Below are 20,197 nucleotides of genomic sequence, written 5' to 3'. Positions count from 1 at the left end.
AAAGATTCCCGGTAACCATGAGAGCCCCAGACTTACTTTATCACTAATAAAAGGACCCTCTTAACAACTCAAAGACCGTACCTGAGTCACTGAAGAGCCTCTCAGAGACAAAACGATGCCTGCCTTCGAAGCTGTGGCCTGCACAGCAGCAGAGGCATGGTGCACCGGGCCACACGTGTGATCCCCTCTTCCAACCCCGAGGGACTACATAGTGTCCCTTCTACGGGGTTGGTCGTCTCCATCTTTCTTTGTGCAAATAGCTTCCCAGGATCTTGATTTCCCATCTGTACTGAGTGCATGTCTGTCTACCTGCTCCAAAGATGACAACAGTCTCACTAAGAACTATCACCTCAATCCTCAAGGGTGCCGGAAGACGCTAGAAGCAAAGCACTGTCCCTGAGAGGCCAGATGAGGGACTGTGCAGGGGAAATATACTAAGTGCATGGCTGTGTGTGTGACTCGTCAAAAGAGGCCAGCTGTTCTAACGGCCTGTGTGCTGCTCCGGTCCACAGAAACAGGAGGATGTGAACAGCAGCCACCAGGTTTAGAGCTGACCTGCATGCATTTGTCAATGTTTCATTCACAGGCTTGGTAAACCGTGACTTCTCCCGACCTTTACTTCTCTGTTTCTTCCTCGGCTTCATGGGCACCATGTCTTTTCTCACCTGTAAATACTAAGGTCAGCAATCCGGCTGTGAACTCACTTGGAACTTATTCGTGTTTCTTCACACTAGAGCAATCATGCTAGACATTCCATGCTACAACAATTTATTTCCAGTATCTTTCCATGGCAGGACGGACACACACGCATACATACACACACACACACACACACACACACACACACACACACACACACAGTGTCCTATCACCTATCCTACACCATGTTTCAGAAGTTCTTAAATGGGCTTTTGTCACATTCTAATATTTCTCTTTTGGGGTTCTTGTTTTGTTTTTTGTTTTTTTGTTTTGGTTTTTGGTTTTTCATGACAGGGTCTCTCAGTGTAGCCTTTGCTGTCCTGGACTCTCTTTGTAGACCAGGCTGGCAGCGAACTCACAGTGATCCGCCTGCTTCTACCTCCCAAGTGCTGGGATTAAAGGCGTGCGCCACCACACCCGGCTACAGTCTAATATTTCTGTTAGAGGGTGTGTCACAACATTAACAGGCACGCAGGCATGCTAGTCAGCATTTCTATTGCATCAGGTTGTCTATTTTCCCTTTGTAGTGGTATGTAAGCGGTGGCCTCCTAATAAACATCGGTTTGGTTCGCTGAAACGGTTGGCAGTACGGCAGCACACAGTCAACCTGATGAGGGCTGGTGAGAACACACTCAGGACAGCTCTTGTTTTATCCCATCAGCCCAGTTGATTTCAGCCATAGCCATAGTGAAGGAATCCAAGTAGCATGGCCTCGGCGGAAAGCTCTCACCAGAGTTGCCAACTCAGGTAAAAAGCAAGCACAGCCCAGAAGTGTGAGAACATAAGTAGTTAAAGGCCCAGCCCAGCTGAGGGCTATGGTGTGCTGATAAATAAATGGTCCAGATCACATCAGGCAGAGAGAGGAATCCTGGGGCAGAATCAGTCCAAAGCATCAACCTTCACAATACACTCTGCTGTCAACTGTTATCTGTCCCTGATCTCAGCTCTCCTTCCCAGGTTCATTAAAAAAATGAAAAACAAAAATAATAAAACAAAACTACCTGCACTCAAATGCTTGCTTTGGGCTCTGCTTTGATGAAACCAAACTCTGGCAAACTTGAGGGAACCAAAACAAAGGCCCAGCCTTGATCAACTATTTAACAAGCAATGCCCTATGAGTCAAAGGTATGCTAGCAAATCAACTGCCTGGAATTTGAGATCTATTTTCCACAGAAATGTTATTGTAAATTATTAGCTTTCAACACCAGACCAGAAAAACCATTTACTCTGTAACAGAACAGAGTGCCAGCATAAAAGTTCCTAAGGAAACAGGTAATAACTTTGTCACACCTCATTTCTTTACCAGGAAAGAACAAGAAAACACAGTAAATTCCTTGGCTGACAATGATACGGACACTGGGACACAGAGCAGGCAGTTAACAACAGGTGTGCTTGGGCTGGAGACATGGCTCAGCAGTTAAGCGCACTGTCTGGACTTCCAGAGGTCCTGAGTTCAATTCCCAGCTACCACATGGTGGCTCACAACCATCTGTAATGTGATCTGATGCCCTCTTATGGTGTGCAGTTGTACATGCAGGCAGAGCACTGCATATATAATAAATAAATCTTAAAAAAAAAAAAAACAAGTGTGCTCGGCTGGGCTTAGCAAGGTCACAGACTCTGCAACTGTCACCACAAAGCACAACCTGAAGTCTATGTGACAGCCAGGAGTCAAGTCACAGAATCAAAGGAGCCTGAGTTGAAAATAATCTGGGCTCTATGGTAAGCTAAGCCTTAAACGTCTATGTTTGGGGCAGCAAGCCCAGGGCCTGGCATACAGCAAAGATGTGTGTGGCCCTGAGCTACAGCCCCAGCCCTCTTAGAACATTGTTAATAAAGCGGATGCACCCACCCCCACAATTACCATCTGCTCAGTTAATAGTCAAGCCAACAACCTCTCCCTATGAAAGCCCAAGTTAAAGATTTTATCATTTGTGTGCATGTGAGTGCCCACGGGGGCCAGAAGAGGGCATTGGGGTCTCTAAAACCCAATTTTAAAAATATTTACAAAAACCTCGTTTATTGCCAATTCCCAATGCTTGTGGCCACAGGAGGTAGAACGTGTGGAAGACAGAGGCAAAGACAACTGGGCCTATGGAAAGAAGTAAAAACCTTCTGTGAACATCCTTTCCAGTGGCCTAGTATAAATCCACGCTCAGGTGGCTTCCTTCCCAATTTTCTGAACAAACATAAAGACAAAGTTATGAGTAAAGTTATGAATAAAGAATTTACATCGAACTTCTTATATCCCTTCTGGTTATCTCGAGTGTGGACAGTGAAGATGAAGCACAAGTCGCACATGTCAAACACACACATGTAAGTTCTCTACTATGACTGCAGCATAAAACACAAAAGCATCAGGAAACCTGGGAAGAAGTGTGGTACACCAAAGCCAGAGTTAGTGGTCACTGCTAAGAGCACATGGATGCTCTCCCTCACCCACCCCATCCCCGCCCCGCCCCCCAGAAGTATTGAGCTCAGAAAGAAAATATTCTTTACCTTTCTTCCAGGCAAAAACTGATTTTAAAAAGGCACCATAGGTGCGGGGGGGGGGGTGCCTGTAGGAGCAATGCTCATGGCTGGCAAGAGAATTTTCCTATTAATTTTGGCCTACACAAACAAAAAACTAAGCAGGGACAGGCACGTTAGACGCAGGCCTGCCATGCAGTCTCTAGAATCAGGTGGGACGCCCACAGCACATTTGGCTCCAGCTGATGCACACTGAAGCCCAGAGATCGCTAGGGCTTTCCTCTTTCCTCTAAGCACAAGGAGTCTCAGTTTACTGATGAGAATGGAGGGAGCTTTGGAGCCATTGATGGCGACACTTCTTTTGGGTGCTATCAAGTGGACTGTATCACCAAACAATGAAAAGAAAAGATAGGACAGAATGTGGAGGGCCCTTCCCTGGGCTACTTGTTCAAGCTTTGAACAAGGAGGTGAGAGAGAAGTAATGTCTTGGAGAGACACTTGAGACACTCAGACAGTGGAGTCACACACACACACAGCTCTATTCGGCAAGGATAGTAATGGACTAAGGATGGGGAAGTTGAATGAAGTCCATGAGGCTCAAGATACAGCCAGTGTCGTGTGGCCTCTAAGCACCATAGCTTTTTATCAAGTCTTGGACACTCAGCACAGAACACGGGCAACATCGGACAGTATGACGTAAGCTCTCATGGCCGCACTAATCGTTCTTAGTATCACTGAGCTATAAGCTGAAAGTGGATGCTCGGCTGTTCTTCTATGAGCCACCCCAGAATGTAAAGTGCTCAAATTAGGTCTCCCAGTGCAATGCAACTCATGGAACAATCCTACAGCGCTCTCAACTCTGGGCGTGGCATCCACAGGATGAGTCGGCCATTAGCGCACATCTGGGTTCCAGGGCCTGGACAATACGCAGCCTTTAGATGGAAGTGTAAACAAGAACACACCAACCTCTCTTTCACCCTCTTCCCCAAGGTGCCTAAATCACTCTGGCCTTTCTAGACTCCGCATGCCTGTAGTACACCCCCTTCCCTCCATGTGACTGCATTCCTAAGACACAACCGTTGCAGCTCTCCTGGAGAGTTGCCCCCATCTCTCCAAACCAAATGACTCTTGCTCAGACTTCTTTACAGGAAAATGACACCAGCCAGTTCTTATTTCCATCTCTGCGGGGAAATGTTGCTTTGAAGTTGAGTTTAAATGGCCTCTATTATAGCACTGAGTGTCTGCTGAATGACGGCCAAACTTCTAATATTCCTCTTAAGTAGCAATTTCCTAAGCAAGCATTTGTTACCCCTTTCAGTATAAAAACCAAATAGATTCTCAGCAGCTCAGTGCCAAGGAATGTATTTGGTGGGAGGGTGCTAGGGGCTGACCCCAGGCCTGGGCATATGCTATGCACTCTGTCACTGAGCTGTGTCAGTACTCCTGCAAGCTCCCTTTAAGCAGAAGCTGAAGGTGTATATACCCTATCTATTTCAGGTCCCTAACACAGTGCAAATCCTCAATAAAGGCTACATGAGCAAACGCAAAGATACATGGATGGGCGAATAAAAGGAAACACTGAGTCACTTCAGACCAAGCCAATGAGAACTCCATTTTGAAAAATGGCCATTGCCATCTGACGCTCCTTTAAATATTCCGTGGCATGACCTGGGGCACAGCATGTGTCCAGGCTGGAGGCAAAACAACTCATGGAGAAAATAATCTTCGTGCTGATCAATGTGAGAGGCAGGGGGGGGGGGATCAAACTTATCGGGGGCGGGGGGGTGGGGGGAGGCTTTCTCAGATGTGTAACACACTCAGAAAAGGCATGTGAGAATGGAACAGGAAGTCTCAAGGCAGGTACAGGAAGTGTCCCTCTGTAAAACATCTTCCTTCCACTTTCAAGGTATTTATTGTACTCTGCTTCATCCAAAAAGTACAGATTTCACAGGAAACCAACTAACAACAATGTTCAAATTTACAATAACTCAGGTGAAGGACACACCAGAGCCCCAGAGCCCCAGAGCCCTTGTACTGCATTGATGAACAATCTGTCCATCCAACCTCACAGGCTTATCATCATCATCATCATCATCATCATCATTATTACTCAAAATATCTGTAGACTCAAAGTTATTATTCTCTTCATCAAAAGTCACTCACCTTTTAATCCTTTCTCTATAAGGACATCGAGTCCCATGATAAAGTCATCAGACCAAAATAGCTCTAAAAGCTTCATGGCTACTCGTATGCCATTTGCATGCCTTGAATGTACAGAAACAATCTCCTGGAGATGCACACTTAGCCTGGGCACATCGGCTGCCGAGAAAGTATGTGACAAGCAAGAGCTCTCTGCTCCCACTCTATGAGCTCAGTACAGTTGGCCAGCCGCTCGAATGGCTCAGCAATGAAAACAAACCAACCAGCCCGAGGGGGGGGGTGTGGATTGAATATGAAACGCGCCCCAACAGGGTCAGAGCTTGAGCAGTTGGTCTCCAACAAAGCCAGGGATCGTCTGAGCCGTGGTAACGTAAGCCGCTAAGGGGTTAGGGGAGGAGACTATGAAGGCTCTGCATGCTTCTGACTTAACCTGGAACTCTCTGATTCTTGGTTACACAGACGTAAGCCAGCCACCGAGGCACCCTCCCACCACCACGCCTGCCTCTCCATGAGGAATTCCCTCTGAATCCAAGAACGAATCCTTCCTCCCCTGAGTTGCTTCTGGCGCCCATTTTGTCCCAGTGATAAGCAAAGAACTGTAGTGGTTCAAAAGAGAACTCCTCCCCACAGGTCCAGGCGTTTGAACACTTGTGCCCAGCTGGCAGCACTTCTGGGAGACATCTAGAGGCTGCAGGGTGCATCGTGGGAGGTGGGCTCCTGAGAGTTCACCGCCTTCCCGTATGCTCGCTCGGCTTCATGTTTGCAGTAAGAAGATGGGTTCTCTCAGCTCGCTGCTCCTGCCCCGTGCCTACCCCTTGCTCTCATGCTTCCTGGCCATGGTGAATACTCACTCTGAGGAACCATAGCCCAATCGAACCCTTCTTAGAGTTTCCTTGGTCACTTTTGTCATAGCAGCAGACACAGGAATAGTGTATTCCTGCACATCTCCACGCCCTACCTCCTACCAAACAAAACAAAACAAAACAAAAAAAGAAAACAAAAACATCAACAACAGCAACTTAAAGCACTACTTCTCAGCCTGTGGATTGCGACACCCCGGAATCAAACCACTCTTTCACAGGGGTCATCCCTAGACCAGAGAACAATACAGAGATTTACATTATGATTCAAAAACCCATAGCAAAATCAGTTATAAAGCAGCGACAAAAATAACGTTATAGTTGGGGCCACCACAACACGAGGGACTGTATTAAAGGGTCACAGCATTAGGAAAGCTGAGAATCAATGACTTGAGGCCTATCTAATGGCTCAGTACGAAGAGACAAAGCCTAAGACTCTGGAACTTTAACAATGCAGAAATCCATGTTCCTGCTCTCTGAAGGCAAGCTACTGCAAGGGAACTAACTGGGTAGCGAGGCAGTAATAAGGGTTAATTAGAAAAGAGAACAGAGCATCTGTGCCTTCCCTGACCGGCTATGCGAAGCTTTCTGCAACGTTATGATACAGCAAGAAGGCCCTGTAAGAGCCCAGACTTGATTCCCAGCGCCCACACGGCACCTCATGACCACCTGTAACTCCAGTTCCAAGGGACCTGACATCTTCTTTTGGCCTTGGCAGGCACCAGGCACACATACGTGTATAGACATACATGTAGGCAAAACACCCGTGCACATTAAAAAAGAAGAGGAGGAGGTGGAGGTCATTTTGTATTTCAAAACAGGAAAATCTTAGCAGGAATATAATGATCAAACCATGTTTCTAAAATTTGGAAAGGCAGAGTCAGGCACGGTAGCCTAACACTTGATTCCAGCACTTATAAGTTCAAGGCCAGCCTGGTCTACATAGAAAGTTCTAAGCTAGCAGGGATACACAGTGAGTCTCTGCCTCTAAATTAATAATTTAAAAAAAAAAAGACTTATAAGGGTGAAAGACACTTTGAAGGGTCTTTGGCAAGAATATAAGAAGCACCACATGAGCTCTGGCAAATGGGCCTCACTAAGAGTCCTTGCTACGATGGCTAAGGGACGGATCTGAGGAGAAGGAGGAGGGGGTGGCCATGCAATCGGTAAGGAAAAGTGACCTAAAGCTCTGTAATGTGTCTTACACACAGAAAGCCTCAGGACAACTCAGGCGGTGTGGACTGTGCATACACTGCCAGCATTTAGCAATACCTGGCACATAGGAGGCTTCCAGTAAGTTATTTTTAATTAATACATTGTTACAACTCTTAAAGCCTGTAGCAAATTTACCAGCTGATGATCATCACTTAAGGCAAAAAACCTCAGATTTTCTCATGATTGAGAGTGAATGCTGCTGCTCCTGTGTCACTTGGTGATCCCTGTATTTCATCAACAAAAATATACCAAGTCCTGGGATGCTGTACTGGGGACACAGCGTTCATCTGCGCGACAGACACAGCTTCTGCCCTTATAGCCCTGTTACGGCCACTCTCCCTGGCTCTGGAGTGGCCTTGGGCCTTTGCTTTTTTATTTCCTCTACAGGATAAGCAGACATTTCTGAGACCTCTGTAGATCTCTGCTTCAACAGCGCTTAGCAGAGAGGCTGTTGACCATCCGAAGTATGAATGCCAACGCCCCAAAGGTTCTCATCTCTTCCTAACGTCTTTCACAGCATTTATTAGACCTGACACAAGTAACTACTTGTTTCTAATGTGAAGGTCACACACTCCTGGTACATTCCTAGGACCTCCAAGGGACAGGTTACTGAATCCATAGGCATACAGCAAATATCTGAAGGATGGATGTTCCTCTTTAAACATGCAACCACACGCTCATTTAGTGTGTCCGCTGCTGGGCAGTTTCTCTCAAACTAGTTCTTGACCCTACTGAGAAACCCCTGCACTTGTAGCTATGACGTCAGGCTATTTCCCCCAACTGCCTCCAGCTTACCAACTGGTCTCACCATCTGCAAACCGTCAGAGTATTAGTTCCCACTTCACATTCCAGATCACTAATACGTCCATTTCTATGAAGAACAGGAGCAGCTCCCACAAAAACAACATTGTAAACGCCCCTGCCCCCCAATCTCACCAAGACAAGAGTAAACCACAGTTAACATCTGGATGTGAAGTCGGGATGACACCCTGGGACCCACTTTGCAGTGCCCCCGCACTGGGTCTCAAGGCTTAGGGAAACTCTGCCAGGAAGAAAAGCACTGTCAAACCTGCACCGATGATCACTGGCCATGCCGAACCCCACCCCCGCCAGCCAGTCTTTTTCTGTTCTTTGCAGGTGCAGCCATGTTTGGGCAACATATAGCAGATAAGACTTTTTTATTCACTAAACCATCAAGTCAGCCAGACTAGAACACATTTACGTTTTAAAAATATAATCAATCCTTCATTGTTTTTCCCCCACCCTGACTTTATTCCACACCTGCTTGTCTGATGAGGTCATGAAAACTGAAGGATAGCCAGACATGGTGGCGCACACCTTTGATCTCAGCACTCGGGAGGCAGAGGCAGGCGGAAACACTGTGTGTTCGAGGCCAGCCTGGTCTACAAAGCGAGTCCAGGACAGCTAAGACTACACAGAGAAACCCTGTCTCAAAAAATCAAAAAGGAAAAAAGAAAGAAAGAACGAACACTGAAGGATAGAAGTGTAGCAGTGTAGCATCTGCTTGTTTCTCATCTTACAACTGCAAGGCCGCAGGAAGGCACGGGCGTGCAAGCCCAAGACAAGCCAGCAGTTTATAAAGCAAGTCTCACTGTTAGACCTAAAACGGACGGACACTTTACCAGTCCCTGAAATGTGAGCTTTTCTGCAGTTCTGACCTTAGCACCTGCCTTCACACTACTTACATAGTTGCCTTGAAGGAACTATGCATTCTCTTCTGCTGATACACTGCTTTGTTTCTTTATAAGGAAAACAAGACCCCCATCCTCCCCCCCCCCCCCCCCCCCCGTTCTTCCAGTTCCTCTAATTGAAATCCCTTTTAGAAGAGGCTCTTTTTGGTCTCTTACTTTTCCAGTATTGGTTCATGACCGTTTCCACCAGGGGAAAGTGATGAGCTCCTGAGCACCTCCCTCCCCACCTCCACCCCCGCCCCGCCCCCTAGTTCTGGCTGCTCATTACCATAATTAGAATAAATTACATTCTATCGGCTTTAGCTAGTACTGTCAAGGTCAAATACCAAATGAGTAGAACTGCCATTAGAGCATTCTAGAAAGTTCCAGGGACTATACCTGAATAAACTCAGTGCTTCTGAAAGGGAAGGGGCAGGATTATCGACGTTGCATTAATCTTTTCTCTTGGTCTTTGCTGAAACAGAGCAGACCTGAAAGAAAAATGAAAAACAAGTTGCCACCACTCTAAGGTCTGGCAAAGAAACCCAACTGTCCCCTCCCCTATCAATAAAAGTTACAGTTCTAAGCAGACTCCCTGCTAAACCTTACATGCTACATTAAACAGAAAATTGTCTCGCCTTTAACCACTTCTTAATGAATTCCAAATTCGATGCTCAGTGCTAATAAGTGTGAAAACACGCCCTTATGTGAGCTGATGAGCTGAGAGTAGGCTGTGCCAATAATAAGGTGAGCAGCCATCGAACCAGGGAAAAACCCCTACTAACCCTTCAGCCCTCCGTTACATCAGATGGCATGAGTCCATTTCATCAAAAAGTGCTTGAGAGTTTTGCCCTTGATACTTTAATCTGTACAAGGCAGATGAAGTTATTTCCTGAACAATCCACTTAATGTTCTCAATTATAATATCAGCCACTAATGATTTCATGCAAATTGTTTTAAAAGCTGGGTCCAAGCTCCTTACTGGAAAAGCAGCAAAAACTGTTGCTTCATCAGACTCTTGTGGGAGGATCAAGAGACAGAACGTGCTCTAGTGATGCTGTCAACTCTAACCATTTAATGGCTTGACTGTCACTCAAAGTCCACTGCAATCTCGTTCCTTCGTGTGTGTGTGTGTGTGTGTGTGTGTGTGTGTGTGTGTGTGTGTGTGTGTACACACGCGCATCACAATCTCATGTTTCAAAACTCTACAATGCTGTCCTCCAGCCTTGTCTCTCCCAGGAAGAAATAAATATAACCAATGTCATCTCTACTTTCTTTATACTTATATAAATTTATATTATTTATATTTAATATATTTTATATAATTAATACATAAGAATATTATATATTCATATAATTTTATATTGAATTAATTTCCTCTAATTTATAAACAAATGGTACTACTCAATGCCCTGTTCAATATGCTCTTAGGATTGAACCATTAAGATATGGATGGGACAGGAAACTGTCTCAAGCAATTACGAGCTGTATGGGAAGCATTACAGGAACGGACTACTTCCTTCCTGTTCTCCCACGTGTAGCTCTTTGCTGCCTCTACTATCACAGCCTTTTGCTGGTGTCAAGCACAGGTGTGAGGTGCATTTGCACAAGAGTCAGAAGGACGCACAGCTTCAACTCAGAGAAAGATTTCCAGATTATCCTCCAGAGCGGCTTGAAGCGTGTGAGCTACTCCCAGCCTGATGCAGGCTGCGGCTCCATACTTTTATCAGAGTGGAGGCCAACTCTCAGCCAATGGGAGAGCGGGAAAACTGTATCTCTGCGTATCTATCTCAATTGCTTCTTCTAACGAGATTTTTTTTTAATCGGTTTTAATTCTATTTCTTTAGTTATACAGACTGGACAGGTTGTATTTATGTGTGTAGAAATAACCAATGAAGAAAGAAGCCATGAATCTGAAAAGGAGTCAGAACGGGGGGAGGTGAGGATTTGGAGGGAGGAAAGAGAGGGGAGAAATGATGTAATTATATGATAATCTCAAAAAGGAAATGCCATAATTAGTTTCTCGGGGTTACGTAAATGGCTCAGTGAGTAAGGGCGTTGCCATGCAAGTATGAGGATCTGAGTTCAGATCCCAGCACCCCCACAAATGCCAGACGAGCACGGTGGCCTGCTTGTAACCACAGAGGTAAAGACAGGGGTCCCCCATGGCAGCTGGTTAGTTAGACTAGACAGTGAGCTCTGGGTTCAGGTGAGAGACCTTGCGTCAATAAATAAAGTGGGGGGCGGTGATTGAGGAAAATATGCTGATTTCTGGCGCGAGCACGCGCGCCCACACACACACACACACACAATACCACACATATGTATACACAAGAAGAAAATAGTGTCTCTTTAAATATAAACAAAACTGAGGCTGTTGAGATTGAGTTCATCCCAGATACCCAGACCACGGTGGAAGGAGAGCAGACCCCACAAAGCTTTCCTCTGACCGACATACATCCAACACAACCACAATAACGGCAAATAAATATACCTCTTAAAGAAAATCCACACCGCACTGTGCCCCTTTCTTCTTCTAGATTCCCCTACATACTGCCCTGAATAGATAAGACTTTGAGGGAAACATCCTTCCCTCCCCACTTCCGTTTACGGAAGACTGCTTGACAATCAGGTGGAAAGGCATGTCGGGGCTATGAGTCGCTCCTGTATCCTCCCTTCCTCAGGGGCCCAGGGCATATCTCCAGGGCTTTATCACAGCATCCTCAACATACTCATCTGAGCTTCTAGCCGATCAGGCTGTTTCCTTCACCTTTGCCCCCTCCACTGTGGCCTGTATTCTCGGATGATTTGTAAAAAAGAATAAATTTACAATTATATATATATATATATATATGTTCTTTTCTTAATATTTGTTTTGTGTTGGTTGTGTGCATGCACGCATATGTGGGGGTACATGAGGAAGCCAAAAGAGGATGTCAGACCCCTGAGGCTGGAGTTGGCAGGCATTTGGGGTCCACCTGAAATAGGTGCTAGCAACGGATCCCAGATGCCGTGGAAGAACGGTAAGTGCTCTTAATCACGGAGCCATCTCTCCAGCCCTCATGTGTGCTCTTAAATGGCTCAAACAACACTATAGATCTGGTGATGAGAAAAATAAGATAAAGATCTAGAGACCTGTTAGCCTAGAAGTACATACCACAACTTCATAAATACTGACAAAGCTTACCTATAAGTTTGGTGTCCTCGTGTTGGCTGTGACTTAAAAGGCTGAAAGGCGTTAACTGAGATCAAGATAGTCTTTAAACCACTCTCCTAAGACCTGGTAATTCTACAAAAAGATCGCCAACCTCTTTACTAAAGCAAGGCCACACAGCTTAGAAATAACAAGATTATCATTAAATATCGACTAGACTCAAAAGAAAACAGGCGGACCAGACGGTAGCAATCACCGACGCCTGGTGTGCTACTGGAGGAAATGTGTGTCAACCCAACCACCTGTCAACCCCGACTAGCGCAGCGAATGCGAACCTGTGGCTAACAACCCTCTGTCTAGGCATGCACTGTGCGGTCAACAAAGCGATGAGCAGGAACTCTCACAGCAACTCCAATCAGCAACGGCACCCCAGGGGGAGACCCTACATTTATGAGTTGTAGAATGAACAGATCTTCACGTAATCAGACAAGAGTGTTCCAACTGCACCCAGGCAGAGCAAACAACAATGACATAATGATTCAGGAGTAAGTCTTCCAGACCAGAGTAGTCTACAACTGATCCAAGTTACATTCCTGTTGCAAAAACCAAGCAAAGCTGATGTGATGGCATCGCAGCGCTGGGACAGGGAGTGAGGCTTCCGAGGCGTTGGGGATATTGTTTCTCAATCTGAATACTAGTCACAGAGATGCTTCTGGTTTATGAAAGCTCAATAAGCTATGTATGCAGTAAGATTTTCCTACTTTTCTGCATGGATGTTCCAGTTCCTAAATTCTACCTAAGATAAGGGAAATGAGGCTAACTCTCTAGAAAACAGAGTGTGTTCTCTTTGAAATGCCTTTCATGAATAAATATTTTTAAAATGCTGTGGTGACTGCCGCCCACTTGAAAAACCCAATTGACTTACACTGGTTTGACCAAGAAATGACTGCTGTCAAGGGATGTCATGCAAAGTGATTCTATATTTCTGAAAAACAGCAGGAGTGACAAATGGCATTCAAAAAAAATTTTTTTTTACTAAGAAACAAGATGACCAGGCTGATGGTGGTGGTGGCAGTGGCAGTGGTGGTGCACACCTTTAATCCCAGCACTCGGGAGGCAGAGGCTGGCAGATCTCTGAGTTTGAGGCTAGCCTGGTCTACAGAGTGAGTTCCAGGACAGCCAAGGCTACAGAGAGAAACTCTGCCTTGAAAAACCAAAAAAGAAAGAAAAAAAGAAAAGAAAAAGGAAAAGAAAGCAAAGGAGCAAGAGGACCAAAGGAGGTGGGCTATTGAGACTAGGTAAGGGTGCTGGAAAAAGATGAAAAAAATAACAGCCTTAAAATGGTACAAAAATAGCTTTTACTCTTTAGAAGCATCTTCTCTTGAGCTACCAGAAAAAAAAACAACTGTTTTTTTTTTCCAGTGCAGATATATGCCTCTGCACCCAGATGTTCCCCCAATATTATTTCAAAGTACTGAGAAACAGACAGAAGGCAAGGATGTGTGCCACGGGAGTGGTAATTATTGGCAAGCGCAGGTGTCTGAACAGAGGGACACTAAGGGAAAGGAAACACAAATCCTTCCGCCTCATTAGCTTTCTAAAAATAGTCTCGAAATACAAAGGCATGGGTGTTGTATATATGAATGAGAAATTTAATCAAAGGGGTTTCTGTGAATCTTGACCACAGCCCAGAAATGATTATTTTGAAGATAAGAAAGAAAGAAAGAAAAAGAGAAAGAAAGAAAACAAAACAAGAAGACATGAAACTATGAGCCAGGCCAGCAGGGCTTAAAATAAGCAGAGAAATTGGACAATACAAAAATCAATGCACAATGATAGAACAGATTTTTTTTTTTTACATAGAAATATTGGGTGCTCTGAGGCCATGAACAGACCTGAAGGCTTATCTCTTCTGAACTAGGTGTTAATTCATTTTGAATTTGATTTCCTGGGTACTCAGGAGGGAGGAAATGAACAAGGCACGTGCATCCAGGCAGCCACCAAGAGGAGGTGGCCCTCCACTTCCTGCTGTGGAAGGAGATGGCCAGCCTGGGACTAACTGGAATCCACAGAGATGAGTCAATGGGCCAAACTGGTTTTGCATGGATGTGTCCCCAAGTAGGTGTAGTTCTAGAGGGAGGAAAGAAGATACAGACAATATTTTAGATACGCCCCTGGTGTCACCTTGTCTCTGTCACCAAGAGACAATGAAATCTGCAGAAGCCAAGTCACAACAAGGAAAAGCAAAGTATTGAAAAAGTCAAACCTTACAATCATTTTAAAATACTGAACTAATAATTATTGGTTCGTGTAAGGTTTTGATTTGTTTGTTTGGTTTGGGGTTTTGTTTTGTTCTGTTTTTCGAGACAAGGTTTCTCTGTGTAGCCTTGGCTGTCCTGGACTCACTCTGTAGACCAGGCTGGCCTCAAACTCACATCGATCCGAGTGCCTCTGCCTCCCGAGGGCTGGGATTAAATGCGTGCGCCACCACACCTGGTTCGTGTTAAGTTTTTAATCCAATAATCTGTACTAACCATGTTATGGAAGGAAAAAGGAGGAGTCAAGGCTACATTCCTTTTCTCAATACCAAATTATCTGTCCTATGCACAGCCAAAAATCCATCAGAAATGACCTGCTAACTCCCCCTTTTAATACTACTGCCTCAATCTTCCCATAGCACACACATGGCCCTTGCCTCACCAGTGACTTCCCTGATAATCCTGGTGCCAGTGTGTGTTTTTGATTAGGTCCATGACCCAGGCAACAATCAACAGGCCACAAACATCTACGGAAGCAATTGTTGCTCCCTGTGTAGATGCTAAGAGGCACTTAGGAGGAGAAGCCCTGCCAGAGACACGCCCAGATGAAAATAGACGGTCTGCGGCAAGGAACAGGACAGCGTGCCTCAGGCACTGAGTGCCTTCTCTACTGAAGCTAACCCTACTGTGAATTATTAATGAACTAATTTGTTTTCGTTTTTGTTTTGAGACTTGGTTTCTCTGGGCAGCCCTGGCCTTCCTGGAACTCGCTCTGTAGACTCGGAGATCTGCCTGCCTCTGCCTCCTGAGTGTTCCAACTGTGAATTTTTTAGCAAAGTAAACCAAAACTTTTTTTTTAATTGTTCTGATACTAAATGAGTTTCTGTCATTTGCAAACAAACATTATTGCTTCCTCGTTCCTTTCAAAACTTTTAAAGGATTAATTCCGTGGCCAGATAGCCCAATGATAAACATAAATCAAATAAGCAGAAGTCTTTTGAAATGGTACACTCTGAAAAATCAGTAGCCAATAAGCATGTCTCATGTCAGCCTCTGAATCTGAGGGGCTTCTCTGTAGCTATATTATTTCCTCATTCAAACTGAAAAAAAAAAATGGTTCATAGGTTAAGAGCACTGACTGCTCTCCCAGTGGACCAGGGTACAAGTCCAAGCATCTACGTGCCAGCTCACAACCATGCGTAACTCCAGGGGATCTGACAACCTTCTCCTGACCTCTGCCTGACACTTCAGTAGTACACAGACATACAGACACGCACATAAAATTTAATTTAACTTAAAATATAAAAAGGCAAAAATGTCCTTGCTATAAATGATTGTCTACACTTGATCCTATTACCAAGTTGCTTCAGGTTTTGGAATGCTGGAAGTCCACCTGCTCAGTTCAGCACTGGTGGCTGCTCACTAGTGGCTGTTTACTGGTGGCTGCTCACTGGTGGCTGCTCACTGGTGGCTGCTCACTGGGGAAGTCAGAAGTGTTTACTGCCTGCATTCACTTTTCCTGAATTCACCATCTTTGGTGGAAAGGAGATGAGCTCACACATATACACTGAATCTAAAGCACTTTTTTGGTCCATCCCACCACCACCGAAGCCAGGCCAGTCACATAGGCAAGCCTGCTGCATCGGTAATCAGAGTCCCAGAGTATTAGCAACAGTGTTCACATCTGAAGATCCTCTTCAGGCGGGATAGCACACATCTGCCTCAGCTGCCTCCACAGAGAACATGCCTGCACTTCTCTCTGTCTCTGCTGACCCTGCCCTGGCCACATGCAGGGGCATCCATCCGTTCACATCTGATTGGCTGAGTGGGGTGGTGCTATGCTCAACCTGGTCCTCAACGGGAACAGCAGGCCCGTACACTGTTACAGGAAGGGTCAAGGATGGAGTCCTAGCTACCTGAGAGCTGCCTCTTCTCTCAGTGGTCCAGCTTCCTTCTCTTTATCATGGGGATGGGGACAAACAGATCAGTGATTGTCACTGTGGTCAGGCTCCAGGTAGTGAGCGGTGATGTCTTAATGAACCAGGACCAACTTTACAGCTGCGTGATTCTAGGGCAGAGACAGAGGGTGTGCATTCTGAGCCTGGAACATCTTGTAGTGCCAGGAAGAGTACCAGTAAGGAAGGTCACATGGTGGGCTTACATCAGAGGCAAATGCTTGCCCTTCCACCACACGAGGGTGCAGCAAGAAGCCATACCATATGTCAGCTCCTTGATCCTGGGTATCCTAAACTGTACAGGGATAGAATTCTCTTTATCAACAAGCTAATCTCTGTGTGTGCTCCACACATATGTTTCTGCGCTTTCTAAAAACTATTTATTTATTTATTTATTTATTTATTTATTCAGTATTGTGTCTGCATGTACAACTGCACACCAGAAGAGGGAACCAGATCTCATTATAGATGGTTATGAGCCACTATGTGGTTGCTGGGAATTGAACTCAGGACCTCTGGAAGAGCAGCCATTGCTCTTAACCTCTGAGCCATCTCTCCAGCCCCAGTTTCTGCACTTTTGTGTAGAGGTCAGGAGTCAAAAACAGATTTTTGTTGTTGTTGTTGTTGTTGTTGTTTTGGTTTTGGTTTTATTTTGTTTTGGTTGGTTGGTTTTTTGAGACAGGGTTTATATGTGTAGCCTTGGCTACCCTGGACTCACTTTGTAGACCAGGCTCGCCCCAAACTCACAGCGATCCGCCTGCCTCTGCCTCCTGAGTGCTGGGATTAAAGGCGTGCACCACCACCGCCCGGCATTCTGCCTTATTTTTTGAGATAGGGAATCTCTCTTAACATAAAGCTCAAGGATTCAGCCAGGCTGGGTGGCCAGTGAGCCCCAGGGAGCTGCTTGTCTCTTCTCCAAAGCTCTGAGACAACAGGCACGTGCCACTGCATGCAGCTTTACATGGGATCCTGGCATCCAAATACATGTCCTCACTTCGGCACAGCAAGCACTTGCAGAAATGAGCCATCTCCTTGGATATATATAAGCTATCCTCAGCTAGAGTCATATATCTCAGCACTGGCTGCTCTTCCAGAGGGTCCAGACTCAATTCCCAGTACCCACGTGGAGGCTCACAACCCTCCATGGGACTCAATGTCCTCTTTTTGGCCTTCACCGCACCCATCACTCACATGGTACAAAGACATATACGCAAACACCAGTACAGATAAAATAAACAAAATAAATGACGTAAGGTTTTCAGTTAAAGCATCACAAATCACACTGAAGACCAAAGAGAAACTGTCTCAGCAGAGAGGAGCCTGGGAGGCGCAACAATTTAACATAATATGAAAACCTGACTGGGACCCCCAGAACAGCAAAAGGACATTCAGTATTCCAATACCAGCAGCAGTTTATTGGTTTAACAAGTGGAGCACACTAACACTAAGATGTTATTACCAACAGAAACTTGCTTGGGGCAGGTAAGAGCTCTGTGCATTATCCCTACAACTTTTCCATTGCTTTTTACCCTTCTAAAGTTAAAAGTGATGTTTGTGTGTGTGTTGGAAGAGTCTGACTAAAGCACACAGACCTGGTTATGGTCTGCATAAGGGAGTTCTAGGTCTTAGGAAGCTGTGGGGCTGCAACCCCACAGCTCAGCACAGCCATTTGTCCCCAGTGGGGTCATTCATCTATTCTCAAGTCAATTCTCCTCCCTAGGTCCACAAAGTTAATGCCTGTCCTGTCTAGGCGTTGTTTTATTGTTCTGAGTAGCTGTGTGTCTCAGTGCCATGATATAACAGGTGACATATCGCCAACAGCAACTTGGGGAGAAAGGGGTTAATTCAGCTAAACAGTTCCACATCACAGAAGAAACTCAAAGCCGAAACCCAGATGGAGGCAGGAGCTGATGCAGGCCACTGAAAAATGCTGCTTACAGGCTTGCCTCCACGGCTTGCCAAGCCTGCTTTCTTATTGTTTTGCTTGTTTGTTTTTAGATTTTCTTGGGGGGGGGGGTTGAGACAGGGTTTCTGTGTGTAGCCTTGGCTGCCCTGAACTTGCTTTGCAGACCAGACTAGCCTCGAACTCACAGAGATCTGCCTGCATCTGCCTCCCCGAGTGCTAGGATTACAGGTGTGTGCCACCATGCCTGGCTTTCAGCCTGCTTTCTTAAACTATCCAGGAGTGGCAGTGCCCTTCCGTGGGCCAGGCCCACCCAAATCAATCATTAATCAGGAAGACACCCCACAGATTTGCACACAGGCCCATCCGGTGGGAGCATTTCCCCAACTGAGGTTTTGGGTTTTTTTTGTTTTTGTTTTTTTGTTGTTGTTGTTGTTCCCTGAATGCCTCTAGCCTCTGTTGGTCGGGTTGACATAAAACTAGCCAGCACACTGTGTTGGTCAGTTTGCAAATGCAGAAAAGTTTCCAATCACGTGACCCATGTGCCTTGGAACCTGCGGCAGCATAAAATAGCACGATAGTGGAAGTGTGTGGCAGAGGAAGCCTGTTCACCTCCTGGTGGCCAGGAAGCAGACTGGAAGCTGCCCTGCAGGATGAAATGTTTCAATCTGGGAGGAAACTGTTACACAACACCCAACTCCTTCCCCCATCTCTTACATTCTTTCTGCCCTACCTTCCGCAATGACCTCTGAGCCTTGGATGTCCACCTATGACTAAGAAATAGGCCCCCAGGCCACAGTAACAGTCACTTGATGCCAGGAGCTTCCCCAGCGGTTATAAGTTGAGGCTGTTAACAGCAGTGACCTATGGGCATAGACACACACATGTCCAGAAGGCAATCAGACAGGCTATCTAGTAAAACTGTGGAAGTTGCTTCCCTATTTGGGGCCTATGACGTCATCAAGCACAGGTTCTGTTATGGCTTTACAGTAGCAGGCTTGAACCATGTCTTGTGGAGCAGGCCTTAAATTCAGTCGGAAGGCTGTTGGTCTTACCCACAATAGCTGAGCCACTATTGCACAAGCACGCACATCCTGCTTTGTACGTCAGTATTTTAGCACACAGAGTTCATTCATAGCCAAGCAGGAATGTTGGTGACTATGCACCAGCCACCTGCATGGCCCCCTCTAGCACAATAAAAGCCAGTCAGCAGGGTATGAGTTTGTAGTTCAGACCGGCCTCATTTCTCCATGTCTTATAGTCAAAGCGTGGATGTGCAGTGTCTTCAGCAATACGGTCTGGCACACAAGCAACAGCAGAAGCAACGCCCTTTATGGTTGGTGGGACCTCAGGAACTTCCCTGGCCAACAACTGAGAAAGAGAAAGCACCAGCCGTGGCATTGGGGTTTTCATTCATTGACCTTATGGGAGTGTCCTTTCCCGCCCATGGAGGGTACACCTTTGGGATTTAAACTCTGAAGCTATTGTTTTAACAACTCATTTTTCCCTGTAATTAACCCAGCCCCAGTGGGGTTGTAAGGTAGGTAGAAGCACCATTGTATCTGATTGTCTCTCTAGTGGTTTCCAAATCTGCAAAATCTTTTCAAGTTAACATTGTGTCTAGATAACAGACAGAACTTTTTCTACAGGACAGGCAGGACAAGGCAACATCCTGAGCTTCTGTCTCCTAGCAGATAGTAGGTTACAAAGGTAGCCCTGGTGAAACACTCTGCAATTCTGTTCTCCTCTGTTCTCAGCAAGTGTCAGGTGACCCCAAAGGTCCACAAACTAGGAAGACAGTAAAGTCAAACACAAGCAAGGTCTAATATAGTA

At 45.7% G+C, this 20,197-nt stretch overlaps 1 protein-coding gene across 2 annotated transcripts in view; it reads right to left on the bottom strand.

The window, feature by feature from the left end:
- OSBPL3 (oxysterol binding protein like 3) overlaps window positions 1–20,197 on the bottom strand; it is a 184,615-nt gene that overhangs the window by 145,470 nt on the left and 18,948 nt on the right. Inside the window, exon 2 of one of the 2 annotated variants that reach the window (XM_084787333.1) lies at window positions 9,494–9,585. The exons of the other annotated variant lie outside the window; for it this stretch is intronic. The gene's annotated coding sequence lies outside the window, so the exon portion shown is untranslated. The remainder of the gene's footprint in view (window positions 1–9,493; window positions 9,586–20,197) is intronic. 2 annotated transcript variants of the gene reach the window in all.

This window comes from Acomys minous, assembly GCF_964271855.1.
Source record: "Acomys minous genome assembly, chromosome: 6".
Lineage (NCBI taxonomy): Eukaryota > Metazoa > Chordata > Mammalia > Rodentia > Muridae > Acomys > Acomys minous.
Note: the sequence above shows the minus strand (reverse complement) of the source record. Positions and strands in the feature narration are given on the sequence as shown.